The following is a 14,811-nucleotide window of genomic DNA, read 5'->3' on the forward strand; positions in this document are numbered from 1 at the left end:
GACAGCAGAATCAACCTGATCAACATGACCCTTTACATTATGCAGTGTTCAAGGAACTAAAAAAGAGTATCAGAGAAAATGGTATGCATTCCCCTTTCACTGAGGGAACGATAGAGGCTCTTGGGAATTCTTATGCCATGATCCCATGAGACTGGAAAGTTCAAGCAGAAATTTTTCTCACTCTTGCTCAATACAGTATATGGCTAAGTGAATATCAAGATAGAACAAATCATTTATCCATGGAAAATTTGACCAATACCATTCCCATAAGATTTTAATTATTGATGGGAACTGGACTGGATGTGCAACCAATAACACAAGTGTGGGCAGATCAGAGGATTGAACAACAATACTCTGACAAAGCTTACCACCCATGAAAGGCAGTTCCTTAAGTGAAACAGCCACAGAAATCATTTGCAGCAATTAAGCAAGAAGCTACTGAAAATTACATGGACTTTATAGATAGACTAAAGGAGGCAATTGATAGACACATAGAAAACACACAAATTGCTGAAGCTTTACTGCTGCAGCTAGCCTATGAGAATGCCAGTGAAGACTGCCAGAAAGCCATTCTCCCAGTTAAAAACTTAACAGCAGAAACAGGAGGTTATCTTAAAGCACATCAAAATATGGGAAAAGAAACTCATAAGGTTCATATACTGGTAGCTCTAATACGTAAGGATGTGATTTGTTACAAATGTGGTAACAATGGCCATATGCAAAAGGATTGTAAAATACAGGAAGGGTTTTTAAGAATGCAGCCCAGCAAAGTTGTGCCCTAAGTGTGGAAAGGGGAGGCACTGGGCTAGCTAGTACAAATGTTTAATACCTATGGACACCCCTTGTAGGGAAAAGAGAGGAGGAGCAGGAACTGTGGTGCTCTGAAAAAATATCAGAATACAAATCAGGAGATTCTGGGGTTAAGCCCCATAGAATCAGGGCTCTCCAGGCTGCCACAGGGGAAGTGCTGGACTGGACTTGTCCTCTTCCAAGGAAATAATTATAAATTAGCAAGCTAAACTGTTTTTAGTTCCCACTGCAGTTCAAGGACCCTCACCAAAAGATGCAGTAGGATTATTACTGGGAAGATCTAGTGCTACATGTGCTGGATTATTGTCCATCCTGGAACTGTTGTTTTGGACTATACTGGAGATATTAAAATAATGGTTAGTTCTCCCATTTTCCAAACACTTCCAGCAGGTAAAAAATGTAGCTCAGCTAATTCTTTTACTGTATATGAAAATTCAAGCAAATTCTCAAATGAGAGAGTCCATAGACTTTGGCACTACTGACACTAATATTGTTTTTTGTCCAAATTATTAAATTTAGATATGCCTATGTTTCAAATCATCATTGAGGGCCAGCCCTTCACCAGGTTGATAGGCACAGGAGCTGATATTTCTGTCATATCTATTTCCAATTGGCCTAAGTAGTGGTCACTAAATTACTGCCAGTTTCCTGTACAAGGGATTGGGGGCTTCTCAAAACCACAACAAAGTAAGAAAAGGTCCTTGACCCTCATAATAAAAGTGGTTTATATCAACCTTATGTCATGCCTGTCCCTATAAACTTACAGGGCCATGACCTTTTATTACAATGGCAAGCATAACTATTGTTACCTTCTTTTTCATAGGGGCCACCAATTGTTTAAAACCTCTTGCCCTTACTTGGCTCACTGACATGGTGATATGCGTTGATCAGTATCCCTTAAAAGAGGAAGAGTTAAAGTTTGCTCACTTACTATCAGAAAAACAATTAAAGCAAGGGCACCTGAAAAAATCTGCCAGTCCATGGAACATTCCTGTATTTGTTATTCCTAAGAAATCTGGAAAATGGAGATTAATACATGACTTACCACAAATTAATGCTATTATCAAACCTAGGGGAACTTTACAAATAGGAACACCTAATCTTGCCATGATTTCACAGGAATGGCCCCTAATTATAATTGATTTACAGCAGTGCTTATTCACTCTTCCTGTAGCAGTCAAAGAAAAGGAATGCTTTGCATTCTCTCTTCCTTCCCTTATAACTCTACCTCTTCTGTTCAACATCACTGGACTGGACTTCCTCAAGGTATGCTAAACAGCCCTACTATATGTCAATTGTTAATACATCAGATTATTCAGCCTATTAGGCTTAAATTTTTGACCATATTTATATATCATTACATGGATGATATATTACTGGCAGTTCTGAATGAGAATATCCTTAACCAAAATTTGGTGGTTTTACAAATTAAAATAACAAAACCTAGTCCAAAAATAGCTCCCAAAAAAATTCAGCATACCTCCCCTTGGAAATACTCAGGGTATATTTTGGCAGAAAGAACTGTTAAGCCTCAGAATCTACAAATTTCAACTGCTTGCTTCAAAACTTTAAATGATTTCCAAAAACTATTAGGGGCTATCAATTGGATTAGGCCCTCTTAGGAGTTCTTGCATACCAATTATCTCATCTTTTTAATATATTGAAAGATCCATCAGATCTCAATTCCCCTCATACTTTGACTCAAGAAGCCCAGATAGAACTGCAGCTCATGGCAGACTCCATCAAACAAATAAAATTTCTCATTATATTACTTCCTTTCCGGTACACTTGTTCTGTGTTTTCACCATGCATTCTCCTACAGGAATCTTGGAGATTGACTCATGAACTATCTTGCCTGGAATGGAATTTTCTTTCCCACCTTCCTAAGTGCTCTATTAATCCAAATTATTATTTACTAGCAGCCATCATTGCAAAAAGATGACTGCATTGCATCAGCTGACTGGATATGATCCTGCTTACATACATCTTAAACTAACCGAAGAACAACTTAAACATTTATCATCATTTTCTTTAGAGTTTCAGATAGCTCTATTGACTTTACAGGAGAAACCTTGTTGTCCTTACCCCTGACAAACTGATCCAGTAGTTTGCCAAATTTATTTTTGTTACATCCACTGCATTGTCTCCCAGACCACTTACTAGATCTCAGACTATTTTTGTGGAGGAATTTGGAAAATAAGGTAAAGCCCATTTTACTTGGAAAGAAAAACAATTATTAGCATTCCTTTATTTTTTCTCAACATACCTGAACTCAGAAGGCAGAAATCAGGGCAATCACTTTGGCCTTCCAACATTTTTCTGCAGAGCCTTTAAACATTGTAAATGAATGAAAATATGAAGCATGTTGTACAAAATATTGAGACAGCCTTGTTAAAAGAAACTCTTGATCAATCTTTGCATGCTCTTTTCCTAACTCTGCCAACTCTCTTATGTCAATGCAAATTTCAACTGTATATAGCCCATATCCAATCTCATACTAAATTTCCAGGCTATTAACCAAGGGCAATGCTCATCTGACTCTATAGTTACTCTGAATCTCTCTTTTCACAAGGACATTGCCTCTCATGAATTTTATCATCAAAATGCAAAAGCTCTGCAGAAAATGTTTCATATTACTACCATATAGGCAAAACAAATTGTCAAAGCATGTGCTGAGTGCCAAAAGATTTCTAGGACTACACCCCCAGAGGAGTCAGTCCCCATGGTCTGCATGCCAATGAATTATGGAAAACTGATATTACTTATAGTCCTATGTTTGGCCACCTGAAATATGTGCATGTAAGTATTGGCACCTTTTCTCATTGTATCTTTGTCTCTGTACTTGTGAGTGAAAAAAGCCAACATGTCAAGGCCCATTTACTGGAAGCATTCTCTTTTTTAGGAAAACCAGACAAAATAAAAATAGATAATGGCCCAGCCTTCATTTCTCATGCTTTACAACTTTTCTTTTAGCAGTGGAATATTATACATTCCACTGATATCCCACATAATCCACAGGGGTAAGCCATCAAAGAACATGCTCATGGCCTCTTAAAAACATGTTTGCTTAAGCAAAAAAGGGAGAACTATAGTGATTGACTCTCCCTAAAGAAAAGATTATACAAAGCTTTACACAATTTACATTTTTTAAATTGTGACTCTTCAGGTTACACCTCCATAGGAAAACACTTCCATGCTGTGAGACATAAGCGTCCATGCCCCCTAGTACTTTACAAGGATCAATTAGAAGATAATCTTTGGAAGGGGCCAGCTCCATTATTAACCTGGGAAGGGGATATCCTTGTGTCTCCACTCTGCAAGTGTGCAGCGGCTTCCAGCTCATTTGGTGAAACCTTATCATGGATCTGTCCAAGAAAGCCCTTCAATCAACAATGCTCAACTAAACCCCAAAGACAGAGACAACCCAGAATCTACAGACCCTCATCCTGCCACTGAAGAAGATGAAGATTAACAACTCTTGTCAAAGAAAGTGATGAAAACTCAACAAAAACTGTAATGTGACTTGGGGAGGTGTAAAAACAAAGGATCAACAAGCCTCCACCATAATACAACAAACTGGGACTACTAACACACTGGCAAATACATTTCTAACATACTTAGCCATTGTGTCTAATAATTCAGTTAAAGTTATAACTCTTCTTCTTCTCATGGCCTTCTTTATGCCTGCACTGGGAATGCATGTCCATTAAGCTCATATTCTGGATCCTCCTGCACTAGCACCAATTACTTGGGATGACCCAAATCTTCCTGTTTACATCTATTTGGTTACTCATCTCCCCAGAACAGCTTTCAATAATCACAGGAATCCATGAGACTACATATACAAAAGGATTTCAGGGGAAACTTAACTCAAAATGTACAGTCTTAAGGAACTTCTCTAAGAGAGCAACTCCATGACATTCCTCTGAGTTTGCACAGTGATTGTCTGCAAGCTATTTCTCAGCACCAATCATTGATTTCCCTCTTTAAATTTAAAAACCTGGTCCAATACCTTTGTAATCACTTGTATTTGTCTATTAATCTTGTTCATTCTGCTCAAGTTGTTTAGAAATAGCCAAGCCTCTTCTCACCTAATACATTCCATGATGTATTTAATGATGATCCAAAACAAAAAATGGGGAAACATGATAGAGTGCCTGGTGGCTAAGGTCCCATAAGAATGATGGAAAACCTCATGACAAGGCTGAAAACAGCCTGGCCTTGCAGGATTGTGTCACCTAGGTGTCCCATTTTTTACATCTCACAATGTATTTTCCCCCCTTACAAAATGTTCCTTATGGCTGGTTCTTGATAAACAACTTTGGTTAAAAATATTTCCTGTACACATCTAAAGTATGTGCATATGTACTTCTTTGGTGTGTATGACTTCTAACTTGTTTTAAAAACAGTAACTGTAACACAGGAATATAACCAACTATGAAGCCTCAATTAACAGCTTTGTGTCTCTCAAGAAGCTCACTTCTTTCTTTTCATGCAGCTCCCCTGAAACTCTCTTCAGGACAGAGCGTTCAGAGGTAACACCCAATTGTGTAAGTATCATTTTCATTGGATCTTGCCAATGCTTTCTTTAGTATCTCCCTAAAAATATCAAGCCAGCTTGCACCCACCTTCACTTGGAGAAGCCAACAATGGACTTTTACTGTGCTTGTTCAAGGCTGTATACATAGCCTGATCACTGCCATGGTCTCATGGTGAAAGATGTACCTAAATGGAAAGGCCCATATGTGTAACTCTATTCCACCATATTAATGTTGTAAGTTTAGCTGGTAATTCAAGTTCTGAATTAAAAGAAGCTGCAGGCTCATTGATAGTTCACCTTCAGTGTGAGGGATGGGCAGTCAGTCATAACACACTACAAGGTAGTGGTTGTTCTGTCAAATTCTTAGGTGTTGTACAGTTGGGTATGACAAAAACTACCTTCTGAAGCAATTGATAAGAGGAATGTTTCCCTATGCCACAAACGCCAAAACCACAAATGGCTTTTATGAGATTGTTGAGGTATTGGAGAACTTTTGTTCTTCACTTAGCCAAAAATATTAAAAACATTTGTATGTTTTGATTAGGAATGGTCATCCCTAAGAATAACACCCAACAGGCTGCTTTTGTAAATGCAAAGAAAGCAATAGAACAGTCACAGGCACTGGGAGGAATAAATGCAGTCCTGCCCAATGAATTGGAAGTAGCCAGCACTGATATTGGCTTTGGGTGGGGTCTGTGGCAGAGATAACATACTAAAGAGATGCCTCTTGGCTTTTGGTCATGATTATAGAAAGGGGAAGAATTCTTATACAGCCTCCTGGAAAAGCAATTGTGGGCTTTATATAATGTCATAATGCCAGTGGAGGAACTGAATCAAAGATGCTGATTCACCTAAAAAATGGCCATCTCTATTAAAAGGTGAATAACTGACATGGCTTCTAAGCCATGTTCTAGAAGTGCCCAGCTGAGCACTGACTAAATGTAAAGTCTACCTATTACAGTACATCATCCCCCTCAGCACAGAAATGCATGAAATTCTTGAACCAGTGCCACATATGGAGTATTCAACAATTTAAGTTATTGCACCTGAGCTAGCTATTGAAATGACCACTGAAGAAGGCACAGGTACCATTCCCAAGTCTGCTTGGTGTTCTGATGGTTCTGTTACTGGGCAGCCTTCTCACCTGGGCAATTGTGGCAGTACAAACCAGTACTATAAACAAAGAGTATCAGCAAAGTCTCCTGAGGGATGGGAGAAAAAATATGGAAACATTAAACTTTACCATCATGGAATCCCCTGATACTGTGTCAAACTTTAGAGACACCCAAATCTATAGGCCATGCCCTGATCTTGACGCTTACTCTTGTGAAGCTTATGTAGAGAGCAGAGAAGCTTAGTATCATCAGATGGCCACTTTGGAGTTGCCCATTTGGCAGTGCCCTGTAGGCAGAGGGCTATGAATAACTTTTCCTGATCTGTGTATGGGAATCAGGCCCTTCCTGAGACTCGAGCATTGCTCTTGGCATTGCTGAGTAAAGATTTGAAGAAGGGATGGAGTTCTCAAAAGCAATGGAATGGAGTGTGGCAGGAAGGGTACATTACATGTACCGCATGTATTAATCCCCAATGTCAGCTGGGCACCCACTGGTAACAGAACCCCGAGATTGCAGGGGTAATGGGCTAGGGTCCTCGCTCTCACTCCTACCACAAGAGGGGACAAGTGGCCCGTCCTCTTGGGGCATGTAGGTTACTCCACAGGCCTCCATACTCAGGAACTCCGGGCAGAAGGAGCAGCAGCAGCGAGGGAAGTGCTAGTCTCAAGGAGGGGGCAGGCTGGCCCCATGGCTGAACCAAAGCAATGCAGACCTGCGGGCAATGCGTGGGCTCACACGGAGCCTGGGACCCTGCAGGTCCCCAAGGGCAGCGCGAGGGCGGGATGTGTGGCTCTGTTACGGGGTGGAAGAGAATGCAGGAGGGAATAGGGCAAGCTCTTCCTCCAGGTCGATATTTTTTAGAAATACTAAAATCACTGCAGAACCTGGGGCTGTCTTCCGTATGCCACTCCGATAACTGATATGGTGGAGTGTTTTCTGTTCATTTGTTTAAATGCTACTTTTAAATTAACTCATTAATTAATTTTTAATCCATATGCTTTATTAAATATGGTAGAGTTTTATTGACTTAGGACCAACCAAGAAGATTTCTCCCAAAGAAAGTAAGTGACAATTGGCAAAAGTGATGATTTTGTCAAATAATGAGCATTGGGGATTTGGACACATGGTTAGTTCATTTTGCAGCCCTTTAATTTTCCTTGAGGGTTTTTCTCTGCATTTAAAAAACATATTTGGGTGGGTCACAGTGGCTCAGTAGGCAGAGTTCTCACCTGCCATGCCAGAGACCTGGGTTCAATTCCCAGTGCCTTTCCAGGTGAAAAAAAAACACCATGAAAGTGTATTTTGTTATCAGTTATTTTTTCCTACCACATGTAGTTTGAAATATTAGAAACTCAGGAAAACCTAAATATTCCGCAGGGGATTGGTTGGGACGTTCTAAATATCCAAACTTTTACCAGCCTCTTTGATTTTGTTTCTTTTATTATTGCTTTCTGCATAGTGCATTTTGTATTTTAAAAAATGAGAAACCAAATGAACAAAAGTAATATGTGAATCTTTATTCTGTGAGATAATAGACCTAGATTATTCTTCAAAAAATGTTTCTGTATATATAGAGATGATGATGATGATGACAGAGTGCTTACTATGATTTCTTTCCTTAAAAAAATGGATCATAATATATATTTATACCTTCTAAACGAACAACATTCAATTTAAGCAATCACACAATATTCACCATTTAAACTATCGCAACTATGATATTATTGGAAAGTTGGTTTTATATAAATTTTCACTATTATAAATAGTGCTGGGAAGAAATACTTATATAAAAATGATTGGAACATATTAATACCAATAAAAGAAAATATTCTGGAAGAATTCTGAAAAAATACTCATGGAAGATTACAGTATGCTCTGCCTCTCCAGAATGATGGTTACACAGAAAGTCAGTACCTAGGATATTCTTTTTGATAGTTTTGATATTCTTTTTGACTAAATTATCTTTATACTTATGATAACCAATTATCAAGTTGCCAGACTAACAACATCTTCCAGGCATATGGATTTACAGTCACATTGTTTCTTGGGCCATATCCACTGGAAACAATCCATATCATTTGATACCGGGTATTGGTATTAATATGTTCCAATCATTTTTATATAAGTATTTCTTCCCAGACTTAAGGAATACTTAAACCTCTTATACTAATTTACCTTTAATCTACAGTCATTCCTACTAGGGACACTGGCATTTACCTAAAGGAAAAACACCAAAAATCTGGCAATTGTTAAATAGCCATTTTGGCTTAGAATAGACCAGTTCACAATATCACACTAATATTCTTGTTTGAACCAATTGCCACAAATCCTTTTTATCATCTGAAGTAACGGTTTCAAGCAAAGCAGGTTAGAAGAGTGGAAGCAATTATTTTGATGAGTAGATCTTTAAAACTCGCAATTTTAAAATAGTCGATTTAGCTACTGTTTACCTAATATTTTTGCAGTTTGCCTAATACATTTCTTTTCGACTTTTCACATTATTTCTCTTTGCCTTAATAAAGCAAGGGAAGACAGAGTTTGAAAATAGAATAATTCTGTTTTTTTCTCAGGACTTTTTTCTTTTTATTTAACAGACAGAAATCACCAATTAATCAAGGAAGTGAGAATGAAGACTACTACGGTTCATCTACTAATTCTTTAAAATAGTGTTTACTGAGAAACCCCTTGTCTAGACAAAGAAATTAGACAAGTACTTTTGTCCCTCTAGAGTTTACATTTAGTGCAGAAACAATAAGTGACAAGATAAGAACAGTTAACAGAACAGGTCATTCTGTAGCTTATATCTTAGTTGAGAAACTATATATGCAAGAGGAATGTGAAAGATGAGCCCAGACTGGTATGGGAAGCCCCAGTCCAGCGAGGCTCTGGCCTCCCCAGCAGATCTTGGTCACCTGGGGCTCTGGGTGGGCCTGGCGTGTTCTGACCCAGCCCTCATGTGGGTGCTCTGCTGTCTGTGTCAAGTGGACTAGATGATGAGGCTCGAGCAGAAAGAGGACTTAGGCTCCCGCTGGAGTCCAGATGACAGGGTGGGAAGACAGTTTGACCAGGGATGTGGCAGGGGTAGGGGTGGGAAGTGTTTGGATGCTGGATGTACCCTGGAAGCAGAGCCAAGGTGTCATCTTATGGATCAGCTGTGGGACGCAGGAGAAGAGAGGCTGCTGGTGGTGGTGCCAGGGCTGAAGGTTGCTTTGTTCTCTTCTGGAGTGGAGGCCTGTATTCGAAAAAGGGGGCTGGGGGAGAAGAGAATGTGTTTGATCACATCCTGTTTCATTTGAGATGTTGGTTCAAATCCAGTGGAATCCATGCAATTGGACCGTGAGCCTGGAGCTAGGAAGAGGATGCTGCGAGGCTAAAGGAGCTCAGCAACAGAACAGAGAAGAGAAGAGGAGTGCACTCACCGGAGCATGCTGGTGAGTGGTCAGCAGGGCAAGGGCTCAGGGAGACTGAGAGGGGGCTGTGAGTGGCAGGTGGGGAGCCAGGGGGTATCACGGTGTCCTACAGGGAAAGGGGAGGGACTGCATTCATCTGTGGAGTTGGAAGGTCCTGAGAAGTGGTGGCCAGCTGAGGGGCATGGCAGCATGCTGGAGTCCTCAGTGACAGCAGTTTCAGCAGAGATAAGTGAATGCCCCAGGTGGGAGGAGGAAGGCAGAGGATGATGACAGCAAGTTCCTCCATTGCTGGGCCTCTAACAGCCACTGCTGCATCAGGTGTGACTGGAGAAGTCATGGTGCATCTCCTTCAGGCAGCAATTTTACTGAAGATCTGAAAAATCCTATGGAGCAAAACATGTTAATAGTCCATGGTCTTGATAGAAAACCCAGAGGTTCAAATAACTCCTGTTGGTGGCATTGCATCAGGCTCCATTCCCAGACTCCTGGAGATGGAATCCAGGCTCCCCTGGGAAAGTTTGAGAGGCATGTACAGGAGCGCTCCTGACCAGTGGGCAAACTTCAGGAATGCATGCCCTGGCCCATGGACATAACTTAGAGAAGTTGCCCCATGGCCAGTGGGTGAAAATTTAGGAACATGTTCCATGGCCGGTGGGTGCCACTTTAGAAGGGGCCCAGTGGGCACTCCTCTGTATTGTAGAGACCTCTTTGGTGGCTGTTACCAGCACTGCTCCTTGTCCAGCTGACGGAACACAGAGTTTCTCAGGCCAGCAGTTGGGTACTTGAGGACATCTTCTTGAAGTGATATTGACACCTTTATGAAATTGCATTGAGCCTGTCACTAAATGGAAAGTGTCTGGTTTTTAATAATCTCTCTCTCTCTCTATCTTTCTCTCTCCCCCTTTCTCCCTGCCAGCTCCTAGAGGTAATGCTGAAAGCACTTCTAATTGGAAGGTGAGTATATCTATTTTAACCTTAATAATTTGCTGTTTGATTACAGATAATGAGAATTCAGGATATGTCAATTTAGAATGCACAGCACTTTTCAGGAAAGGAAATAATCCAGAAAGGCAGGTTCTATTTCATCTGCCACTGTGGTGCCTAAAATAGCCTGGCCAGAGTCTATCTAAAATCATCACCTCACTGATTTTTCAGGAACCTAAAAAGTTTGCCTTCATTTTTTCTGTACTGTTAGAAATTTCAACTATCTTATTACTTCTAGAAAACTTCCTGAGCTCTTTTTTTGATACAATTGTTTGTTTTTAACAATTTTGGGTGGCTTGCAAATGATTTTGCACAATTTGTTAAGGAGGTTGCTGGAACAGGAGTTACCCTGGATTGACATTTAAATATTCCCTTTTCATCTAGGTATCCTAATAAAACAAACATTAGGTTCCAAATGGGAGTTTTCAGTTTCCTCCTGTGTGTTTATAAACGTATATTTTTGCTTCTAAACTGTTATTTCTGTGTACATAATTAAAGGGAACAGCTGTTGTAGCTCTTCCCTTGTCCTATGCCATAAGTTGGGCTCTTTGCCAGAAGATAAACATGAAGAGGTTCATTTCCCCCTCCCATAAAGCCAGGACAGAACCCTGCTTCGTACTCAGTTCATCATTTGCCTCATCTTCCCTCTGACATTAGGTGGATGCCTCCTTCAGCAGGTCTCCATATCTATTGTGGGTCAGAAGTGGAGACCACCAACATGCACATTGGATGTAGTTTAAACCATTTCATTAGGAGAGATGTGTGATAGGTTGTTCTTTGCTTAACAAATGTTTATGGTTTTCACTTTAATCCCACCCCAAATAACGTGCACTTTAAAACAGGCTGGCCTGAAAACAGCTACCCTAGCTGAGCTCCAAAGACTTTCAAAAGGTTGTTTTAATTAGATAATGGCAATTATTGGCAAATGTGTGTTACACTCAATCTTGAATAAACTCAATTCAAAATGCAAGCTTCCAGTTTTCGAAGAAATGAAACAAGTTTCTTTGTTTTTTTTAAACAGTGCCTGGATGGCTAGGCTGACTTTCATGCCATTATGTGAATGGTTTTACTGTAAAATATGATCCTGGCATTAAATCCTAATGTGTAAGCCATCTGTGCAGGCACATGGCATGATAATGGAAGAGCATATTTATTTATTTAAAGAATAAAATAGCCCCAATCACCAAAATCTTTCACTATGTGAATAACTGATGTTAAACTAAAGGATGATAGAAGGATGAATGAAGAAAAAACGTGATTCCAGTTCATATTTAATCAGAAAGTGAGCTGCCCTTCTTGGGTCTTCTCCAGGCTGCTTCCCCATTTCCATCACAGTTCAGAAGTAAGCAGAGCTGCGCTACCTGTTGTTGTCTCAGGCTGCAGTGTTAGCCCTATCTTCTGCTTCAACAGTTTTGACCACCTGTATTAACTAAGAAAATATTTTGAGGAATTATCTCTATCCATTTTAATTAAAACAAAAGTTCTCAGTAGATTAATGTAGTAGATATATTTTTCTCTCTTTTTCTTACCACCAAGTTATACCTTTCTCAGGAGGAAAAACCTCATGATTAACATTTAATTATTTTAATAATAAAACAGGCATGTTATATTTGTAGGATCTGGTGTTCTTAGAAAAGTTAATCTATTGGATGGTATTAGGCTTTTACTTTTCATTCTAAATTATTTTCAATTGAAAGTCAGTGTGCTGCATTCTAATGGCAATAATATAATAATTAACCTTTTAAAATCATATTTCTTAGAGAGAGAAAATAATGAATGGAAATAATGAAAAGAAAATTTTATCAAATCTTCTATGCCTTTATCAAATTTTAAGTGTAAGTTAGATTGTAAAAATCATTCTGTATTTAAAAAATCATTCTGTATAATAAATCTAAGTTGACAGGAGATTCCATAGAACACTTATAGTCACTGGTCAACTTAAAACATTTGGATTAAATGCTCATTTTCCCAACTGATTTTGTTTTCTCATATTTCTGATGATTTAGAGGAAAAAGAATATTATGTCCAGAATGTTTTCCCTATTTATCATTAATCCTGACAACTAAAATAATCAATCCAGCCCTCTTTCTTGTCATATCTATCTTAAAATATAGCCTTTCCTTTATTGCTACCTGTGTAACTTTATTTGATTCCTAGAAGGCAAGCCTTAGTCTTTACAGATGAGTGATGTAAACTTAATCTGGATTTTTTTCTCTTTGCAGCCAAGGAAACAAGGGTGACTGCATACTCACATGAAGCAGCCCCTAGGCATGTAGGGGGCTCCCTCACCAAAAAACCATTAAAACAAAAACAAAACAAAAAAACCACACATGGTATTTGTGCTTTGTACTTTAAATGTAAATTCATTTTGTAGAAATGTGATATTTAAACAGACTGCTTTAATCTGTGAAAATGGAATGGCTGATTTCAAAAAGATTAATCACATACAATGTACGTGCCTTTTTTGACCTTTGAAATCTGTGCTTGGTGGAGTTACATTTAAATTCAATGACTTTGTCCTATGAATTTTAACATAGTGGAGACCTTAGTGTAAGGTACTTTGTTCCCAATACTATCCCTTGTAGCCACGCCAACACTTTGCTTTCTTTAAGATCTGCTGTACTTGCAGCATTGTTGAGTCATTTTGGAAGCTCTAAGTTTCCATGGCAAGTTTGTAATTTACTGCTGACTCCATTTGGCAGTTAATAAGTGAATGGGTTTATTTCTTTGGATTTTATGGTAGTTTGTATGTTTTGCTTTCTGGAGGTCCTGCCCATTCAATGAGTTTGCAACCACTAAAGAAATCCATTAACTGCAGGTGTGCTCTGGCAGAAAATGTGTTTTTCTAAACAGGCTTGCTGTGCCTGCCTTTCCATCTCAGGCTGTTGTCTGAATTTTGCCTTTGGCTCAGATTCACCCTGCAGCCCCTAGGAGAGAACTGTCCCTGCTGTCTGGAGGCAGCCTTCATGGGCCCCTCATGCAAAGGAAATAAATCTAACTCTGTGCCACCTAGTCAGCTAAGCAGTCTGTCTGCCCTGTTTTCCCTGCAGACCTGGGCCTTACCTAGCCCACCTGGGCCCCTGGGAGGCATGGTCACCACCTGGGCAGATGATCAGTGGCCCTAGCAGCGGGCACCATGGGGGGCTGTGGGTCAGTGGGGGGGGGCAGCTCATGAGGGGCTCCTGCTGGCCCCCTGCCCCCTCCCTTCTTTTCTGAATGCCTTGAGGGCATAAGACCTTGTGGGTGGGCAGTTCATCTGAGTGGTGCTTCTGAGCAGAGGGGCTGGTGAGCCGCCCACTTTCACCCTGGGATGGAGATGGGGAAGGGCCACCAGTGGGGAAGACACTTGGGGGATGGGGGAGCTGCTGGCACTGAGGCTGGGGTCACCTCAGCTCAGCTTGCCAGGGGGAAATGCTCATGGCCTCTGACCCCCCTGGTGCACCAGGTGAAGTTGTGTACGCAGGAAGATGCTCTGCCAGGCTTACCACCTATTTACACTGCAGAAGTGAAAGTGGAATATTCGGGGCTACAAAGAAAGCTCAAGTATGTGTCCTCCTTGTTTGAGAAATTGCTATGATCCCAAGCTTATTTGATAATCATACTTCTAAACTCTGAATTTAATCATTTTTCTTAGATTAAAATACAATATGCTATCAAAACTGTACTTGGTCTTTTCTTTCCAGATAGATGCAAAGTTTTATAATTACTTAATTTTAAGGGTCTCTACCATCAGAAAGGCTGAGGCGAGGCTCTGCCATGTGTGGGCTGTATAAATTTGGACCATTTCCTTGACTTTTGTGCTTCACTTTTCTCCTCTGTGAAGCAGGGGGACCATAGTCTGTATCTCCTGGAGACACTTACACGAGTGAGCAAATAGGACGTGCTACAGCAGGGTTTACAAGTTCCATTATGTGGAAGAACCTTCACTCACTACTGAATGCTTGGCACACTG

The 14,811-nt window shown here is 40.1% G+C and overlaps 2 long non-coding RNA genes across 2 annotated transcripts in view; both read left to right on the plus strand.

Annotated features, from left to right (window-relative positions):
* Positions 1 to 5,345, plus strand: part of LOC143679195 (uncharacterized) — a 114,988-nt gene extending 109,643 nt beyond the window's left edge. The window contains exon 3 of the long non-coding RNA XR_013173581.1: positions 5,309 to 5,345. This is a non-coding gene — a long non-coding RNA (uncharacterized LOC143679195). The remainder of the gene's footprint in view (positions 1 to 5,308) is intronic.
* A 4,440-nt stretch (positions 5,346 to 9,785) lies between these two features.
* Positions 9,786 to 13,156, plus strand: LOC143679196 (uncharacterized). Its single transcript, XR_013173582.1, has 3 exons — positions 9,786 to 9,896; positions 10,792 to 10,829; positions 13,082 to 13,156. It is a non-coding gene; the product is annotated as an uncharacterized LOC143679196 (long non-coding RNA).
* The last annotated feature ends 1,655 nt before the right edge of the window (positions 13,157 to 14,811 follow it).

Source organism: Tamandua tetradactyla, chromosome 4, assembly GCF_023851605.1.
Source record: "Tamandua tetradactyla isolate mTamTet1 chromosome 4, mTamTet1.pri, whole genome shotgun sequence".
NCBI classification, from domain to species: Eukaryota; Metazoa; Chordata; class Mammalia; order Pilosa; family Myrmecophagidae; genus Tamandua; species Tamandua tetradactyla.